Below are 18,544 nucleotides of genomic sequence, written 5' to 3'. Positions count from 1 at the left end.
TGTGTGTCTGTTCCCGCCCCTCACCCTCCCGCTGTCAGTGTGTGGCCGTTCCCGACCCCCCTCCCGCTCTTTGTGCCTTTCCAACCCCCCCTCCTAGCCGGCACCCGCCTTCCTGCTCCGGCCAAGGGTCGCCTACAATCCCTGACGAACCCCAACAGCTCTCTTCCACCAAGGGAGAATGTGCACCAGCAGAGGCAGGCAGTCTCTGACTCAACTGTCTCGCACACAAGGCTCGTGGTCCAGGTCTCTGGCCTACTCTCGGCCTACTGCGGGCACCGGAGCCGGCCGATAACGTAGCCCTGCAGCCCAATTCCTGCCAGCTCCCCACTGCATCGCGAAACTCGAAGTCCGCTCCTGTTCGGACTTCGGGACAAGCAGTCGCGCCCCCCCTTACCGGGTACAGTTGTTCACGCTAGCTCCTCAGAAGGGCAGCAGGGGCAGCCTACGACGCCAGCAACAAGAGGGCCCTACACGAAGAGAAGACACCAACTTACATCCGGGGGCACAGGGGACGGACGGCGGAACCGGAGCTCAGTTCATATGGTAGAGCTGGCCTGCATATACTGACAAGAGCCCGGGCGGAGGGCGTGTGCGCGCGCCCTGGTGGCGACTGTGGCTGCGGCTGGCGAGATCGGAGGCGAGCTGTTGCAGACCTGCGTGGGAGCGAGAGCCGGATCTGTGACCGCTGGTGGCGAACTGAAGACAGCGTTGGGAAAAGGTGCGGTAAGTGGGGCTGAGTCCGCTGCTGGGAAGGGGTTGGGCTGAGCCACGCCGCATAGGCCCTGGCCCCGTTGCAGCACCTGACAGCTGCGGGGCTGGGATATTGTTGTGTAGGCCCGGACACCACCCGCCCTTCACTGGGCCTTGGCCTGCTTCTACACAGGGGCGGCTTCTGTGCAGGCATCGGCGGCAAGAAGTAGGGAGGCTGAGGTGGGTCGTGGCCATCTGGCTAGCCTCCCCTGCATTAAAACTGCAGGAGGGTGTTCCGGCTGTACATGGGCCCGCTAAGCCTCCTTCTCCTGCTCGGCGGCCTGCGTGGGGCCCCCCCTCCTCCTGCCCTGAAGTTGGAAAGACGACCCTGGCCCCCGGCTCCGCATCCACTGTTTTTATCAGGCTCTACATATCTGGTGTGTACATGTAATGCACTAACTACACTGTGGTAGTTAACTACACTATGGCGAAGGTGCACATTTCGGCGTGACTGTTGCTGGGGCAATCAGGGACAGACTGTTCCTCACTGAGGCACTGTATTGAGACGATCTCGGCGCATTGCCTATAACCAGCTGCCTAGTTGGGATCTTTTACCGGGCGTGCTCCACCAACCGGTTTGCCTACGCAGGAGGAGTGCAAACCTTGCCACTGACACGCATCACTATGTCTATTTCATACGGGCTGGGGGCTATCTAGAACGCCCCCCCTTCACTGTCATCCTGTCTGATTGCGGAGAGGGTCCTCCCTTGGTTTTCATTCTCACTTGAGTCACAAACTGCACTATTTGTCCCTAAGTGCATGTGGGGTGGTACACCGCGGCTGGGCTAACGACAAACCTCACTTAGAGGACATAGGGGTCACTGTAACAGCTGCTGGATTGCCTTCGGCGATATGTGGGGACATTTAAGGCTTGGGCGTGGACTATCAGCTCAGACGGACTCGTGGCTGACTGCGATATTGGGCTTGCTATCATGGGTAAGATAGATCCAAAGCAGCCCAAGATCCCATTCGAGAGCAAACGTCAAACGTGCACCACGGAGGTGACAACAGAACTGGACGCCACCCAGGGCCCTAAAGAGATGGCAGACCAACCGGTAGAAGATATGCGCTCTATCCTACTTGATGTGCGCTCCAGCCTCAAAACCATAGACAATAATATTGATGCATTAACCTCAAGCCTGGATGTTGTCAAAAAGCGGGTGGTTGCACATGAAACTTGCCTGGATGTCCTGGAAAACAGATTGTCGCGGAGAAGCCTCGTTGCCTGCTTGTGCCTCCGTGTGCCCCTGTTGCCTGCTTGTACCTCCGTGTGCCCCTGTTGCCTGCTTGTGCCTCCGTGTGCCCCTGTTGCCTGCTTGTGCCTCAGTGTGCCCCTGTTGCCTGCTTGTGCCTCCGTTTTCGTGCCCCTGTTGCCTGCTTGTGCCTCCGTTTTCGTGCCCCTGTTGCCTGCTTGTGCCTCCGTTTTCGTGCCCCTGTTGCCTGCTTGTGCCTCCGTGTGCCCCTGTTGCCTGCTTGTGCCTCCATGTGCCCCTGTTGCCTGCTTGTGCTGTGTGGGTGTGTGTGGAGGGCTCTGTGTAGCTGTGTGTGTGGGAAGCTTTGTGTGGCTGTGTGTGTGGGGGGCTGTGTGGGTGTGTGTGTGGGGGGTCTGTTTGGGTGTGTGTGTGGGGGGTCTGTGTGGGTGTGTGTGTGGGGGGGCTCTGTGTGTGTTTGTGTGTGTCATTTGCGAGAGATAAAGCTAGTGGCATTGTAAATGGCAATGCCATTTATTTATGTTAAAAAAACATAAATAAAAATAATGTCAAGAGCAATGCCAATAGCTCTAACTTTAACAAAGGCAAAACCATTGCATTGTAAATGCTTGTTACTTTATGCCTTTAAGGAAATCTGCTGATTTCCAGTTACCCCGGCACGTTCAGCTGACTTCATGTTTTCTGTATCAATTGTATTTTATCCCTGTCAATAAACTTGTAATTTCTTTTGCATTGAACACATCTAGACCCAATCCTGATTGCAGCATTGTAGCTATACCTTCGTATTCATTTCTGAAAGGGACCACTGTCTCTGATAATTCACTACTACTCTTGGTCCCTTTCGACCATAAGGGTTCCCTTGTTTGTTGTAAATATTCTTTAGTCTCTAAGCACTATTTTCTTTAATAAATTACTCCTACTGCAGGCACAACATGCTTCCCTACAACATTCATGCTTTCACTTTCCAAGCAGCCCGGTACAATGGTGGCCGCTTCTTTGAATAGGTCTCGCATTTACAAGATTTTGAGCTATTGGCATTGTAAATGACAATGCCTTTGATTTATGTGTTAATTGGCAAAACACAAAAATAAAAGGCATTGTCATTTACAATGCCAATAGCTCAAACACTAGTAAATGCGAGACCTATTGCATTGCAAATGCTTTTATTTAAAGAAAGCACTCTGTGGGTGGATGTCTGGATTGAGCATGTGAAAGAGCCAACCACTGTGAAAGGGTGATTGTGTGAAGTGTGTTTGTAAGTGAGAGTGAGGACCAGTTACAGTTTGTGACGGTTACTAACAAATGAGTACATTTGTGAGTAACAGTGAGTTGAAGTGAGTATGATTGAGACATTAAGTGTAAGTTAGAGTGAGTGAGAGGGAAGAGAGTGACTGTGCCAGGGAGTATGAGTGAGAGAGTGGGAGTGAGTAAGAATGTTTGTTTGCATGTTTTATCATCATGAGTCTGACGTTGGGTTTGGTATACGTAATATAATTCTGTGCTTATGGTGGCACCCAAGGTAACATGCTGCAGCATCAAATTGGAGATAATTCTTGGCATATGGAAGGGACCCCACGCGAAAATGCAGGCCCTGACATACTAGAAGTAATTCTTCGCTTATTGGCCCCTACGGAAAAATGCCAACGCCCGCACACTGGAGAAAATTCTTGGAATGGGGGCAACCGTGGAAAATTGCTGGCGCTGGGACATTGGAAATAATTATTGACATTAGGGAGTGCACCCACGCCAAAAAGCAGAACCTGAAATATTGTAAATAATACTTGACATAACTGGACACCTATGGCAAAATGCTGGTGCTGGAATGTTGAAGGTAATTCTTCGCCTCAGTGAGGGCAGTCATGGCATATTGGAGCTGAGCAGGCGGGTTGGGAAAAGGAAACCATAATAAAATGCTGCCTATAACCTACTGTAGGTAAATTTTGACATACAGGCACCTGTGGTTTATGGACAATATCAATAACAAAATTCTGGGAGTGAAATATTTTATGTAATTCTTAGTGTAACAAAATGTTAGCATTGATACAATGGAGATAACTCTTTATTTAAAATCTTTTTCCATTTTCAAACATCAAGTCATAACGTTACACAGCGGTAAGCCTACAACCCATACCGGGCTGGCCGCGTTACTGAAAAGCACAGTGGTGTCTGCAAAAGACCAGTCATTCACTTCTAGTTTAACACAGCATTTTGCCTACAACCCCTTGGGGCCGGCAATGGAGATAATTTTTATCAGATGAAGAGCTCTCGAGGCAAAATGTTTTGAAACAATTGGGTGAACTCCTAACAAGCATTACACCCAACTAATTAATTCCTGGCTGAGCGGGCAAGAAAATAAGCTGTTACAGGTGACTTATTTTTAAATAGACTAAGTTCATGACTGATTAGTGGTTTCTCCTCACCTTAACCTGTAGTTTGTTACCCAGGGTTTACTAGGATATGTAGTGTTAGACCTGGCACCTTGGCGTGGGTCTCCCTTCCACTTTTTGTTACTGTGCCTCATGTGTTTTGCTGGTGTTAGCTGCTCAGAGCACTGTACCACTGCCAATCAGTGCCACAGTGCAAGTGCTCCCTGTATAAAATGTATATGTTGGTTGGATCCCATGATTGGCTTATTTGGTTTACTGTCAGACCCCAGTACAGTGCACCAGGAGTGCCCAGGGCTTGTAAATCCAAATGCTGCTAGTGGGCTTGCAGCACTGGTTGTGCCACCCACAGAAGCAGCCTTGTAAAATGTGTCTAAGGTCTGCCACTGCAGAACCTGCGTGCAGTCTGGTACTGTCATGCTGACTGGGCAAGTGCACCCACTTGCCAGTCCCTAAACCTTCCCTTTACTTCATGTGAGTCACCCCTATGGTAGGCCCAAGGGCAGGGTGCATTGTAAGTATAAGGTAGGACAAGCCCTGATGTGTGTGGCATGTCCTAATAGTGAATTACAGCCATTTTCGTTTTTCACTATTGCAAGGCTACCTGTTCTCATAGGCCAGAATAGGCTGTTGGAATTGTTACATCCTATGATCCTAACAGACTCAGGGAACACTGTAGAAATTCGAGTTTAGTATGCCTGAACTCAGAATAATAAAATACATCTTTTAGTAAAGTTTATTTTAATGTCCGGTGTTTGTAAATATTACTTTTAGAAAGTTGGTATTTGCTTACCTGACCATTTCAGCCCGCCTCTGCTATGATGTGTATCTGCTGTCTGGTTTCTGTGAGTGACAGGGCTGGGGAATTCCAAGAGCCAGGCTGGGGCAGCCAGGTGGTGAATAGGAAGATTACATCCAGATGGGTGGGAGGGGTGCACCTGTACTCTGAATAGGGCTGTGCTCTGCCACCACAATGCTGGCTCCACCTCCTGTGGAGCGTCTGATGTCTCTGCCCTGCACCCTGAAAGGAGAGGCCAGAGTCATGTAAACAACGTACTCCAGAACCGGGCTGAACTAGGCAAGGGCCCCTTAGCCTGAAAGAACAAAAGAATTGTGGTATAAATATTGGGACCTTGCTCCCAAGAAATCAGATCCTGCTGAAACAAGAAGAACCTCTGCCTGACGAGAAGGAACTGGGAAAGCTGTAAGGAGGAGTACTGTCCCTGACCTGGGGGATTGGCCTGCAGTGGTTGCCTTGCTACTGAAGGAGAGGAAAAGGACTGGAAAAGACTTTTGCTCAACTTGTGCTTTAAAGTTCTCCAAGGGCTTGTGGGTGACCTTGCCCCTGAACGAAGTCCCAGGACTAGTGGACTTCCACCGCCTTGAAGAGAGCTGCTGGAAAACGCTTATTTCGCCGTAACGCTGGAACCGCGATCTGTGTGCGCCTCGAAGACCCGACTGCTGTGAAGCCCCGTGCCAGGTGACTGCCCCGAACAAAGCGACTCCGCTCCCCCACGAGCCGTAGCTCGCACCGTAAGAGGAGGGCCCCGCAACGCACACCGCTTCACCCTCCCCCTTCGAGCCGCACTGCTCGCCGTGCCCCCCGCCGCTGGCATTGACGTTACGTGCGCACCGCAGGGCTGAGTATGGCTCGCACACCTGCAGCATACTGTCCTCCTCGCACTGCGCTGTCCGGTATTGAAAGGTGCCCCGCTCTTAAAGGTACGGCTCGTACGCCGCATCGTAGGGGAAACGTCTCGCAGCCTGCACCGTCCGCCTCACTCTACGCGGCCTCCGCCCTCCGCCTCGCATCAACGACTACACACGAGCCGGGGTTCGCACCGTAAGGATCGACAACGCTGCTGCATCACCTCCTGTTACCAAGCCTCGTCCATGCCGGACTCATCGAATCAAAGGTACTGCGTACGTCTTGAACCCCCATCCTAATACGCCCCGGACGGAAGCGTCCGCTGTCCGCATTAGACTCTGGTGTTCATTTCCAATTGCCGTACGAGCTGAACCAGGGGACCGAGTCGCACAGAACTGAAAAATTACGCATTCAACAAGAACTCTGCATTGCTAATAGTATTGTGGTATATTTTGACGTTATTTGGTCTTGTGCTAAGCCTTTACATAAAAGATCATTATTTTTTATACAACCCTAGTGTGGCGTCCATTTGTAGTGTTGTCACTTGATTACTGTGTATGGTTACAACTGTTTAACTTACATCGCCTCTGAGATAAGCCTTGACTGCTCGCGGCACGCAACCTAGAGGGTGAGCAGGGGTTATTTTGAGAGGGTAACTCCCTTGCCCTGACTAGAGGAGAGGGTCCCTGCTTGTCACAAGTGCCTACCTGTGCCAACCAGAGATCCCCAATTCTAACAGTAGTTTTCTGTGATTTGTGGCTGCTGTAATAAACATAACTAGTTAGGAAAACATAGCATGGGCCTCCAATTTTGTAATAAAACCCAAGATTGGCTGAAGAAAGTGGCATGGAACTACGTGCAGCTACACTACACAACCCCAGTATTTTGTGTGTGAGTGTTTTTTTTTTTGGGGGGGGTGTCTTCAGGAGGGTGGTTTAAGTGAAACCATAGCACTCTGCAATGAACACGGAGTAACAATTCTAGGAAAGTGTGCCGTGTGGTCTGCCTGGGGATTGGATCTGAGATTCATGCTGACTGATTGAGCAATAAAGGTTGCAAATGGGATAGTGTTCAAAACTGGTTATAGAGTCTATGTTCTGACAAGACTTGAAAGAAAAAAATAATTTCATTGCCCCATAGATGTCAGGATGTGGCACAGGGTTGTAGTTCAGGAGCAGAAGAGATTCCTGGGAGGATGAATCTTATTAGTGGCCTGGTGGCTGAATGTGATTTGCAGGGATGTGTTGAACAGTTAGGAACGTACACCAGCACCCAATTCTTTTTCCATTACTTTCTAGTAGGATGAATTGGTTGTTTTCAGACTGGCAAATATAGATACTACACATATGCCAGTCATTTTCCTTTAAGGGTGCAGCTTTCAGTAGATGTATTTCTATGAACTTTTGTGACGTTAATGTCTTAATGTCTACCATACGGCTCTGCGACCTTCAGTAGGCACTGAACACCCAGTAAAAGGCATGTGGATTGTTCTATGAGGCTCACAACCTTACTGGGTGTTTTTTCCTTTTCATATTTTCAATACAGCTTGCCTTCTTCTCTCTACAATCTGCTTTGCAAGCAGAGTCAGATGTGCTTGCATGGCCATCATTAGGTTCATTTCTGGCACACTTTCTTAGTGCTGCGCTGATTTGATCTCTCCCCAATCACTCTTCTTGGCCTGTCAGCCCCCCGCTCTGTCTTTCATCACTCTTCTTCTGCCTCTCTGACTGTGACTATGCTGTATTGTACTCCATTTCAGAGTTTATACAGATGTGGCGGCCTCAGACAGTGCCAAAGACATCATCCTCTCAAAGTAGAGTTTGGTAACTTGTGCTTGGCCAAGGCTAAGCTCAGATGCATTAGCACACAAGGTTCCAACCTTACATGTGCTGGAAAGCCAAAGGGCGAGCTCTGGGAAGCCCATGCGCCTGGGGACAGGCTCGCAGCACATCATCTTAGTTCAAGTGTTAGGGGTGTCCAAGTCCTTGGCCACAGCCTCCTTTCGTCAATGAAATCTTTCTTTGAGCTACCCCAACTGGTCTGAGCCAGTTAGGTAAGCACAAAGATCCTCCCAGGTTCCATGAGAGTTATGGTTCTAAACCAGATGCACAAACACCTGTTTACATTGGTGTAGCAGGGAGCTGAGAAGAGGAGTGAGCAACACACACGTATGCAGGTGAGCAAGAGATGCAACTGCCCGAAGTGTATACCTCTGTAAGGCATAAGGCATAAGGACTAGGGCCACCCTACAGTCTTAACTATGTATAGGTCTATCACAATAAACTGTGGTTCATCCATCCATTGTTTCTTGTGATACACTGTCTATAACAGCAACCCAGTTTCTTTGAGCTCCCCCATCCAGCTCCATAAACATGCTAGATACACTTAAGTCACACTGCAGAGGAGGCGAGGTGCTCAAGTCACGGTAAACAGCGTTTACAACGCAACTTTTACCACGCACTACCTTTACCACACAACTTTTACAACACAATTCGTTACAACGAATTGCGCTGGGGGGCGCTGTAGGATAGGTAATAGTTTAATTTACTATCCAACACCTTCCCTACTATCCACGGAGACTGGAGTTGGAATAGTAAATTAAACTATTCACTATCCAGCGCCCCCCAACGCAAGTCGTTGTAACGACTTGCGTTGTAAAACCTGCATTGTAACGACATACATCCCAAGTCACTGGCAGATTACACAGATTTACCAGGTGCGGCCAATTGGCAGCATCCTTTACTTGAGGTACAGGTACAAAGACCCACCACCATCTGTTAGCCATTCCTGTGGCAGGGGAATGATAGATATTGATGGTAAAAGAAGCACCACTTTCTAGGACCTTATCTCCAGCAGAGTCATGTACTCTGCTCTTGAGCAACTCATCATCAAATCATGCAGCACACCCTCCTAGGGACTCAGGATATGAATCTGCTTTGCAGGAAGCATAGCAGCTGCTTGAAATGATACAATTAGGAGCAGAGCTACAAAATGCTGCTGTGCCGCGAAACCTGGACCCCACTGACATGTACTACAACACGCAGTATTTGTACGCCATCATTTCATCAGGAGAAAAGACTGTCCTGGAGCTATTCAGAGTTGATGTAGGAACGGCCCCCTTTTTGCATGGTTACCCTCTACTTTTTGCCTAACATCTGATGCCAACTGATTTGGTGTACACTGGGTCCCTGCCAAACAGGTTACCAGGACCTGTGTTCTTTCCCAAGACTGTACCTTTGTATCCACAATTGTCACCTCCCTGGCAACAGGTAAGCCCCTTGTAAAAGGGACCATGGGTACCACGGGGACTGTGACCAGGGAAAGCCTCTAAGGGCTGCAGTACCTATTGTGCCACCCTGCTCCTTAACAAAAACAAACTGGCACTGTAGGCTGCATGTTTTGGTGCACAGAAAAGTGAAGAGTTGACTTGTCACACATCCCTGTGTGCCATGCCTGTAATCAACTGCCTAGGTGAGTCATCCCACTAGCAGGGTGCACTAGGCCTAAGGCAAGAGTCCAGAGGCACGAGCCCTGTACCCCTACAGTGTCTAAGTTCATTTTTAGACATTGTAAGTGTAGTAAAGCCACAAAGAGCATATGCTCTGGGAGTTGGTCATTACGAACTCCTCAGCTCCATAATGGCTTTACTAAAACCTGGGAAGATTGGTAGCAAACGTCTCAGCACATTACACCCACACTGATGATAGTGTGGGATTTTTTTGATAAACAACTTTTTATTGTTTTCACACTCACAATCAGCCACATATTGCAATGCATAAAAACATAGGTACATACAAAAGGTAAGACTTTCCCGATGGACGAATCTTGCAGGTTACAGAATAGTATAGGTAAACATTTCCATAACTCTAAATCAATCCCCTCAGCCACTTTCCCCACACCCTACGATATTTCTTAGGACAACCGCGTACTTCATACAAGGTTTTCTCTTGCATGGCGCACCTGTCAACCCCGCTCCGCCATCGTCCCACACTCGGAGAATCCAGACATATCCAGGAGGCAGCTATGTCCCTTTTAGCCACAGCCAATGCAGTTGTGACAAACAGTTTTTCATTCCTGGACCCGTCCAGCCCGTCCGTAATCCCCAGAAGTGCATGTCTAGGATCATGGGGGACCACCCAACCCAGCACCTCCGTAAGCTCTTCTTCAATGTCACCCCAGAACCGCGTCAATTTGGGACAAGTCAACACCATGTGGAAGAAGTCAACGGGATCATGTGCGCACCTGGTGCATGCAGGGGAGGGGCGGAGTCTAGCCCGATGAAGGCGGGCTGGGGTCAGGTAGGCAGCGTGCAAGTAGTATAGCTGGACCAAGCGAAATCTAGAGGAAGCCGTGATAGTCCTAGGGGCCATCAGGGAATCACGCCAATCCACCTCGTCCAGAGTACCCACCCACTGCTCCCATTGGTGTCGGAGTCGATCGTGGTCGGGGTATTATTAAAAACAGCTGCCAAACAGCCGCTCATTTCCCTCCTGAGGCGGAAGCCGGGAGGTCTCTGTACTTTCCTTTGCACAGTGCGCTTTAGCGCTTTTAGCACTTTATTGAATAATTTTAAAACTGCTTTGATTTTATTTTAGTTTTGCGCATTGTTGGTTCCTACCACGCTTGATTTAAGAGGCGTGTAGAGACTTTCAGTTGGTCATAGCGCTTCTATACCTCTCCCCCCTCCCTCTGCCCCCGGTCAGCTCTCGGCCGAGTGTAGACGCCGAGGGCTGGTTGTCTCTAACTTTGGCGGCCATATTGGGTGGGGGTGCATGAGTGACGCACTCTAGCAGCGGTCATAAAGGGCCCGGGGAGTGTTTGCTCGCATTGCCAAACAGCTGCTCATTTCCCTCCTGAGGCGGAAGCCGGGAGGTCTCTGTACTTTCCTTTGCACAGTGCGCTTTAGCGCTTTTAGCACTTTATTGAATAATTTTAAAACTGCTTTGATTTTATTTTAGTTTTGCGCATTGTTGGTTCCTACCACGCTTGATTTAAGAGGCGTGTAGAGACTTTCAGTTGGTCATAGCGCTTCTATACCTCTCCCCCCTCCCTCTGCCCCCGGTCAGCTCTCGGCCGAGTGTAGACGCTGAGGGCTGGTTGTCTCTAACTTTGGCAGCCATATTGGGTGGGGGTGCGTGAGTGACGCGCTCTAGCAGCAATCATAAAGAACGGCCATGACTCCGCGCAGCGGACGGGCCGGACCTGTGCCGGAGTCGTGCCAGAGTCATGCCCGTCTGCGCCCGTCCGCGCCCAGACGAGCCTAGGGCCAGCCACTCTGCCGATTTCACCAGGTACCCACTGCACTTATTCTAGAGATGCATTACTCCGTTTGCGCTCCCTGCCACCTTCATATTGTACCCTGTGTAAGATGGACCCTCTACCTTTCTCGTATTGTGCTTTATGTCACCCCCCTAATCAAACAGTGGGAAAACATACACTACGGCTCGGTCTCTTGAATTGCAGATCTCTCCCTAGGCATTCGCTTGAGGTGAATCTCCTCATTCTGGAACAGGAGTTAGACATCCTGTTTCTAACAGAAACATGGCTGACGCTGGGCTCAGATGCAGATATGGTTAACGCCCTTCCTCCTGGTTTTTTTATTCTTTCACAGGATAGACCGTTGGGTCGAAGAGGAGGCGTCGCCATTATGTATAAAAACTCACTTACCTGCAGAATTCAGAAAGGTGAGGTGGAAGATTGTGAGAGCTGCAAGTTCTCCTTCCAAATCTCACCTACTGTCGCCATGTCAGGGCTGCTAGTCTATCGCCCCCCAGGAATTAATGGTAATTTCACCAGTTCACTTACAGAAACGGTAATGGTCTGTGCTGCCTCTGCCACAAACTTCATTGCCTTGGGAGACCTTAATCTCCATTTTGACGACCAGGAAGAACGGCTTGTGTCTGCCCTCGTACATGATCTTAAAACATATGGGATGGACCTTATAAACCTGGAGCCCACTCATAACAAAGCCATTTGTTAGACCCCATCTTTGCCAAAATTGTCATCCTGAAAGCTTCCCCCCCTATCCCTCTGCCATGGACGGATCACTTCTTGATCCCTTTCACATGGGAAACTAAGTTTGAGAGCACCCCCCTCTCTAGGGTTGGTACTCCTGACAGACCTTGGGCCAGGTTATCAATGGAAGACTTCACTCGTAGTCTGGAAGCCTCACGACCACAACTGTCACAAGATCCTGTCGCCGCTGAAGCAGATTTCTGTAGGTGGATGTCAAACACCTTAGACGCCGTCCTTCCTATTCGATCGACAGGAATAAAAGGGAAAAGACTACTTACCGCTCCCTGGTATACACCTGAGCTGAGGGTTATGCGGAGGGCGTGCAAAAAATTAGAGCGTGCCTGGAGGAAAAACTGGGAGGCAGCTAGTAAGATGGAATACCGAACGGCAATGAGGAGCTATAAGATCTCCATCCGGCTGGCTAAAACTCAGTTTTTCGAGGAAAAAATTAGTAATGCCTCCAACTCCTCAAGAGAAACTTTCTTGGTGGTCAAAGAACTTCTGAAGGTTCCTACACCTTCTGCCCCCACCGAGAACTTGGAAGCAAAATGTAACAATCTGGCAGAATACTTCCACATAAAAATTGAAAAAATTCTCATTTCTCTACCCCAGCCCAAGATAGAACCTAAGCTATTGGAGGAGGAAGGCCGTCCTCAGACAACCTTGGATTCCTTTGGGCCAGTCTCTAAGAACGAAGTCCTTAAAGTCCTATGCTCAATCAAGAGTGGATCTCCCTGGGATGTTGCCACCATGAGGATCTTCAAACAGGTTGCCCCGTCCATCGTGGAGCCCATTACCGAAGTTATCAACCCCTCATTAGTGACGGGGACGGTTCCACCTAATTGGAAGAGCGCAATAGTGAAAGCCCTCTTAAATAAACCTTCCCTAGACCCCCTAGATATGGCCAATTACAGGCCTATCTCGCTCCTCCCAGGACTCAGCAAAGTTGCGGAAAAATTGGTTAACTTTCAGTTATCTAATTTTGTTGAGTCCAATGGCGTCCAAAGAAGCTCTCAAACAGGTTTTCGCCCGGGTCAAGGCACTGATACCGCCTTGTTGGCAGTCATGGAGGAGGCACGCTGCATTTTGGACTCAGGGGGATCAGTGGCAGTGATCCTCCTGGACCGGAGTGCAGCGTTCGACACTGTTAATCACCGAGTGTTACTCCAGAGACTGTCGGACGCCGGAGTGAGGGGGACTGCGCTGAATTGGCTTAGGTCATTTCTCAGCGAAAGATCTTTCCAGGTCTGGGAAGGGGGCGCACGATCGGCATCCACTTACCTCCATTGTGGTGTGCCTCAGGGCTCCTCCCTGAGCCCTACACTATTTAACGTGTATATGGCTCCCTTGGAGGAAGTGGTTGCTCCATTCAACATCAAGATTGTGAGCTATGCCGACGACACCCAACTGGCGTTTGCCCTCTCCCAATCCACAGAAAACCCCCAGATACTTCACGCCTGCCTCTCAAAGGTCCATGCCTGGATGGGGGACTCAGCACTTAAACTGAATGGGTCCAAAACGGAGATTATGCTTATGGGACCAAAAAACACCTCTCTCCCCTGCCTGGCCTGGCCCAGTTGCCTAGGTTCTCTTCCTGATCCAAAGGCTGAGATCAAGAGCCTGGGCATTTGGTTGGAGCAAGATCTCTCTCTCAGAACTCAGGCCTCCAAATTAGCGGGTGTTTGTTTTGGTCTCCTCCGATCGGTACGTAAGATACTACCCCTCATTCCTTTTTCATCCAGGAAACTCTTAATCCAGGGCCTGATTATGTCTAGATTAGACTTTAGTAATGCGATCTACCTCGGTGCCCCTGAGAGCACTCTGAACAGACTCCAACAAGTTCAGAATGCGGCAGCACGAATGCTTTACACCATCCCGATGTCACGTTCGGCAAAACCAGCACTGAGGGCGTTACACTGGCTGCCTATACGGGAAAGAATTAAATTTAAATCCCTTTGCCTGGCACATAAAATCTTGCAAGGCAAAGGCCCCCCCGTCCTTCAAAAGATGGTGATCCCCTACAAAGCCAGTAGAACCCTACGTTCAGACCAGCTACATCTGATTGTTGTCCCTAGGGTGAAAAAGGCCCGATCAGGAGGAAGGAGATTTTCCGTTAATGTCGCTACCATCTGGAATGCCCTCCCTTTAGGTCTTCGCGCCGAACCCTGTCTTCTGCGCTTCCGTAAACAACTCAAAACTCTCCTCTTCTGCTAAACTTGCTCTGTCTTCGCTACTTCTGATTTTCTCTGTTGGCAAAGCGCCGGGATGCTCCAGGGTAACTGTGCGCTGTACAAAACCGATTTAATAATAATAATAATAATAATTAAGTAGTGTGCGGTAGATACGGGAGACTCCCCCCTTCCCCAAATCTCCAAGCATGATCTGCGCCTCAGGCGGGTTGTGTTCAGGGATCCACGTGCCCTCAGAGAGGTGTACATGGAGGGCATGACCCAGCTGCAAATATTTGTAGAATTGGGACTGGTGCAGGGAATACTGGGTCCGTAGGTCTGAAAATGAACGCATATGGTCACTCGACCCACACGTCGCCCAACTGAGAGATCCCTATAAGATCCCTGGAGCGAAACCCCTGTAGGCCACTCACCTCCTTAAGCCATGTGCCGTACCAGAGGGGGGTGCACCGCATCAACTTGTGTGTCCACTGGGTGTGCCGCAGCGCTGCCCGCCAGGCAAGGAGCACTGAGCACGTCACGTCCGGCAGTTGGGAAGGAATGGGGCCCCATAAAGCATGGATTGGATTGGATGTCAGTCAGTGGCAACATGTGCAGTTCAAGCCTGTAGGCCAGGTCAGACCACCCCCCCTTAAACCAGTCATGTATGGAGAGTAAGTGTGTTGCCAGGTAATACAGATATAAGTGAGTCATCCCCAGACCGCCGTCAAAGGATGGTATCTTGCAAGTGCTTAGGGCCAGGCGAGCCCTCCCTCTCCCCCATAGGAATTTGGAGGCCATACTGTCTAGCTCTCGGAACCAGTTCCTAGGGAAGCAGAGGGGGGTATTTTTAAGGATGTAGAGGAACCTGGGAAGAATCATCATTTAAAACAAGGCGATTCTCCCCATGGAGTTCAGAGGTAGCATCTGCCATTTCTGGTGGTCCAATATGGCTTTCTTAACCAAAGGAGTGACGTTAAGGGCCCAAGCCAAGTCAGGGAGCAGGGTCACCCATATAACTAGGTATTTAAATGACTGGCACCGATTGGTATGTTGGACTGCCAGTCATAACATTCCCTGAATAGGTGTAGAGGTACCAGGACTGACTTGCCAGGTTTCAGCCGGAGGCCGGAAGCCTGTTCAAAGGACTGGAGAATCCGGAGGCATTGAGGCCCGGACCTGGCCGGATCTGCCAGATAGTTAAGAACATCGTCCGCGTAGAGGGCGATCTTATAGGCCTCTGCATTGGGCCAGGCCCAACCCTGCACACTCCTCTCGGACCTTATTAAAGCAGCTAAGGGCTCCATCACTAGGGCAAAGAGTAGTGGAGAGAGAGGGCACCCCTGTCGCGTTCCTCGGCAGACAGGAATGGGCTCCGACAGTACCCCGTTGACTAAAACGCGAGCTCTGGGGTGGGCATAAAGGACCCGGGCCAGGCTCCGGAAGTGTGGACCAAAGCCCATCATGGTGAGAACGGCATCCAGAAACCCCCAATCTACAGAGTCAAAGGCTTTCTCGAAATCCACCAGGAGGACCGCCAAATATGGGGTGAGCAAATTACGGTGGGCTAGGGCCATGTGTAGTCGACAGAGACAGTGTCGGGTGCCGCGGAAGGGCATAAACCCGCACTGGTCCGGGTGGACCAGGATGGACAGGTGCAGCTGGAGCCGTTGAGCCAGGATTGTGGCAAAAAGTTTTAGGTCCGTATTGATAAGGGAGATGGGGTGGTAGTCCGCACACCTAGAAGAGGGTGGCTGAGATTTGGAAAGGACCACAATGGTGGCCAGGTCAGTCTCAGGTGGGAAGAAACTCTTGTCAACCGCCTCCTCAAACAATCCAGCAAGGTATGGAATGAGGGTATCCCGATATAGACCATAGAATTCTTGTGGGAATCCGTCTGGACACGGCATCTTGCCAGAGGCGGTACTGGTTATGGCCTCGCCGATCTCCTCACGAGTGATAGGACGGTCGAGATCAGCCTGGACCGTGGGGTCTAAGCACAGAAGACGAGCGTTCCCGGCTTCTAGCAGGCCCGTGAGAGAGAGTGTCAGGGGTTTGGTCGTGTATAGTTGCCGGTAGTAGTAGGAGAAGGCGCGGGTGATCTCCATAGGGGAGCGGTACACCGAGCCGTCGAAGTCAACTATTTCGGGAATAATGCGGTTCGCCCTGGGGTAGGTGGCCAACCTGTGAAGGAGGGAGCCATTCTTGTCACCCCATCCATATACCCTGGCAACTGATGAATGCCAGAGACGTTTAGCAGCATCCTTAGAAAGTTGGCTGATCTCAGCAAGGAGGTGGGCAAGAAGTCTCTCCCTGGACGCGTCTGCGGCTTCAGACAAGTTTTGTTCGAGGCGCAGTGCCTGCGCCTCGCGGGAGGAAATCTGTTGCAGTTGCTCCTGCCGCTGCCGCTTAAGCTGGCCTCTAGCGACACCGCGGATTGTGGCCTTGCTCGCCTCCCAAAGGATACCCAGAGAGGACACAGACCCGTAGTTGGCCAAAAAGTACTGCTTAAGTTCTTGGCCCACCACTTTCCGGAACTCCTTGTCCTGGAGGAACCACGCATTCAACCTCCACGTCGGACGCAGCGAAGAATGGGGGGTCCCGAGCTGAGTAAAACCGGAGAGTGGTCAGATATACCCCTCGGAAGGATACGTACATCCTGAATCATGGCACAGTCCGTCAAGGGGACAAAGATTGCGTCGATGCGTGCATGCGTGTGGTGGGCAGCTAAGGGCCAGTGTGGGATTTAATGTAAAAAGCACTCAGAGGGCATCTTAGAAATGCCCCCTGAAAATTGACCATCCCTGGTGTGGTTCCTGAATGGTTGCCCACTGTTTGCCACCACCAGGCATATTTTTGGGCCCCTGGGTAGAGATCCTCCGCTCTCTTAGTCCAGAAACAAAGCCCATCCTGGGCTGAGGTGTCATGCCTCCTCCCCCCCAGGTTGGGCTGGGCCCACAAAAGGAGAAGCTTCAAGGGTCTTCCACCTTTGGACGCTGTCCCCGCCTTTTCCTGCCCCCAGCAACTGGCTCCCACTGTTTCTGACCCCCAATTTGGGTGAGAGAATCAGCAGGAAATACAAGCTAGGAAAAGAGCTGTTCCCACATTTGCCAACCCCAGCCCTCAGGTGGGGGGCGAGGTGAAGCACACATCTCAGTCCCCTCCATCTTCAAGATTAGGGGACCCAACCAATCAGGAAGAGGCTCATGCCCCCACCCACTGGAGGGTGGCATAATAGCGGTTGTACCCACCCCAAGGAAGGGACCCATTGGCCCCGACCTGCACACCTCGTCAAACACCCCAAAATATTGTATTTAGAGATGACCCTGAATCTTGCCTCCTCAGATTCGAGGGAGAAAAAAGAAAGATGGAAGAGCCGTGCTGACCCAGGAAGAAGAGGACACCAACTGCCTTGGCCCCAGCCTTACCAGCCTGTACCATCTATGCCATGCCTTCAGTAAAAGCCAATACAGCAGCCAGCACCCCCAGAGCCTGGAGGACCCGCCCTGAGACCTTTCAACAGACTCTGTCTCCCGTGAGTAGTGGATTTGCTCAGCCAAAGACTCACGTCCAGAATCCGGATCCTGTCGACTCTGCGATTCTGCAGACTCTACAATTCTGCACTCGGTGCCCACAGCCTGAGTTCGAGTGGCCCAACACCCCAAGGAGGTCTCCCCAGCGATCCTGACCTGGGATCTGGTGATCCTCGACCTCCCTCAAGGCTCCCCCCGCCGCCTGCAGCCTAAACCTAAAGGGTCCCCCCAACCGCAACCAGAGCTAGTAAGAAAAACCAGACGTCAGATGACACACCTGCACTCGACACCCCTTGGCCTTGGGTGGCCCAACCAATGGTGTCCAGGCATACTCCTAGATCCCAACTTACCTCTCCAGCCAGTGGTCGCCTTCAGGAAGTCTCCCTGCCTGAGCCTGCAGCATCTTTCCGAACCAAAGGTCTCCATTGGAAAGTACAGGGTCCCAGACATCTGTTTTGCACCCTGCACCCAGCCCGAGTGCTGCTGGTTGTGCAGCACCTGTGCTGGTCATTGGCCCCTGCAGTGCTGACCTTAACTCCTGGAGCTTGGCTCCCACAACAAAGTGGCCTGCTTGTCAGCAGACCCTAACCAAAGGCCCCCTTAGCCCTATTGACTAACATTGGACCCCTGCACTCTGCACCTAGCTGCCTCAGTGCAGCTGGTGGTGCAACTTGAGTGCCCCTCTAGACCTTGGGGAACCTTGGTCCTAACCTCCAAAGTTCACCCTTGGAGTCGAGTACTTACCTTTAAAACCGATAACTATTTTTCTCCTGTAGGAACCTATTTCATACGATTTTGGGCTTAAAATTATTATTATTATTTTTTTTTTTTGCAG

The 18,544-nt window shown here is 50.7% G+C and overlaps 1 protein-coding gene across 3 annotated transcripts in view; it reads right to left on the bottom strand.

The window, feature by feature from the left end:
- Positions 1–18,544, bottom strand: part of VRTN (vertebrae development associated) — a 131,781-nt gene that overhangs the window by 78,471 nt on the left and 34,766 nt on the right. The window contains exon 4 of one of the 3 annotated variants that reach the window (XR_013600899.1): positions 5,139–5,366. The exons of the other annotated variants lie outside the window; for them this stretch is intronic. The gene's annotated coding sequence lies outside the window, so the exon portion shown is untranslated. Of the gene's footprint in view, positions 1–5,138; positions 5,367–18,544 lie in introns of those variants that run through there. 3 annotated transcript variants of the gene reach the window in all.

Source organism: Lissotriton helveticus, chromosome 9, assembly GCF_964261635.1.
Source record: "Lissotriton helveticus chromosome 9, aLisHel1.1, whole genome shotgun sequence".
Lineage (NCBI taxonomy): Eukaryota > Metazoa > Chordata > Amphibia > Caudata > Salamandridae > Lissotriton > Lissotriton helveticus.
This window is presented reverse-complemented; position numbering and strand designations above follow the sequence as displayed.